The following is a 2,211-nucleotide window of genomic DNA, read 5'->3' as shown; positions in this document are numbered from 1 at the left end:
GAGACTCTAACTGTTTTTGTCCAATAAGGAGATAGAAACTACTCAAAAAGTTAAATAGGGGAGATTTAATATAAAGAAATATTAACTATGAAGAGAGTAACTATAAGACATAAGGAAACATTATGTGGTATCCGAGGGCCAAGGGATAGAAGTCAAGTTAGGAGAGACCTAGGAGGAATTCAAAACTCATTGGAGGAATTGTGTTTCACGTGAAAGGTAGAAGATTTCACTGGTTTGGAAAGCAGAGTTCCTTTGGAGTTGCGAAATATAGTCCACCTTCTAGAGTGCAGGTAAGGGAGCTGGCAATTAGCAAACAGTGGTGTGAACATACAGTTAGATGCTGGGTGCTAATGAGACAGAAAGCCTCCATAGTGCATGTGTTTGCAGATGGAATACCTTCTCATTCTCTGACCCTGAAGGCTACAGGTGCTGTATGCATGCTGGTAGAGGCTTGATGCAAGTGCACAAGGTGGCTGCAAGTAGAACACGCCAGGGCTTCTAGAGGGAATCAGGCAGTTCGGAGCTCAGATTTCCATGATGAGAGGGCACCAGACTGAGATTCCAAGGTCATTGTGCCTTCTGGGTTGCAAGTGGCTCTGGCTGGAAAATTCAGGGAACCTCATTCTTCCTGCAGTGTCCCTCCAAGCCTTCTAAGAAAGTTTAGCATCATGCTTATTTTAAAAGAGAAATATTTAAGGGAATTTTTCTGTTTATTAGATAGTATAAATTGAAAGCTGCATTCGGAACAGAGAGGTAAAAAATGGTAACCGTTACAGTCCAGACTTTCGGCTAATCAGCTTCCATATGTATCTCTCTATGAACATTCAAACTCCTTTACAACAAACAAAACTCGATATTTTTACCTAACAATATACATCTCTCCTTATAAGTGAAGGAGATCATAGACTATATTAATTACTCCTCAAATTCAAACACAATCTCACTGAATAGTCTGTTACCTGAAAACAATATGTAAGCATCCAATATGTATTGAATATCTTTTAAATGGTGATAAGAAATAAGGGAATGATTATGCAATAAACATATGTAAATTACAAGCAGTTCTTTCCCTAGTTCTCCTTCTTTGTCAGCTTCAGCACCACAATCAGCAACTTCTCCTCCTAATATCCTTAACCTGCAATTCTCCCTGACAACACTACATCCCCTGCAGCTCTCTAAAAGAGTGATTCTTTATTCTCACTCCGGGACTGTGAGTACTGGACATTCTCATCCCCAGTGACCTTTGCTCCCATCTCCTTTCCAGTCTCCTCAAGTCACACCCACAGTGGAATCTGTCATCCATAAAACTGCACCACTCCCATAAGAAGAACCCAAGCATTCCCACCTTAGAGCACATTTTCTTATAGGGCTCTTCTTATGGGGCCCTTATTATTACCAAATGACCCTTCTTCCAGGTCCATGGACAATGGATTCCTCTCTTGACTTGGGATCTTTGTGCCTGCTGTCCCCTTTCCTGAAATGCCCTTCTCCTGGCTATTTGAACAGGTGATTCCTTCTCATCCTCAGGCACCAGCTAAATCTTCTTCTCTCAAAGGGGTCTACCTGTCAGCTCTCGATAAGTAGATTTCCCTCTTCCACTTTTCTCTATCATTTAACTCTGTTTATTTCCTCAGAATTTTGCAGCTTGGTTTTTCAATAATTAAACTTAATTTCTATGTTATGCTATTATTCCACTGGTGGGAGAAATAATTTGATCTTCTTGGGTTTTACCAACCCCTCTCCCAGACTCCAACCTCCAGAGGCCTTATAAAGTGCTAAGGTGTGCAGTTGTTGGTAGAAGTGGGGTGAGATATAACCTGGTCTTCTGCATCTGACACCCACTGAGGGAACTTCACTGCTGTGAGGTCGTCGGTCACCACAGATCACTGGATTCTGGATTACAGTTTCATGACTGTAAATTTCTCCGCATATCTCTCTTGGTTTTACGGGGCCTGTTACTGGCTGGGCCATAATTTATGCACAAGAAATGCTGAAACTAAGTTGACTTATCCCAGAGACCCAGGTCCACTGGAGCCTAGAAGAGGGCTGCATGTCTATGCTGACTCTGAGGCTCTGTGCCAGGATTCTTAGAGAAATCCATATGTCATTTAGATTTCTTGAAATAATAAGTCACTGCTATATGTGCTGCCCATATGGTTTACAGATGGATAACACACAAGAGCAACTCTTATTTTTCTGTGGTTTATTTAT

The sequence above is a fragment of the Pteropus vampyrus genome, unplaced genomic scaffold, assembly GCF_000151845.1.
Source record: "Pteropus vampyrus isolate Shadow unplaced genomic scaffold, Pvam_2.0 Scaffold881, whole genome shotgun sequence".
Taxonomy (NCBI): domain Eukaryota; kingdom Metazoa; phylum Chordata; class Mammalia; order Chiroptera; family Pteropodidae; genus Pteropus; species Pteropus vampyrus.
Note: the sequence above shows the minus strand (reverse complement) of the source record.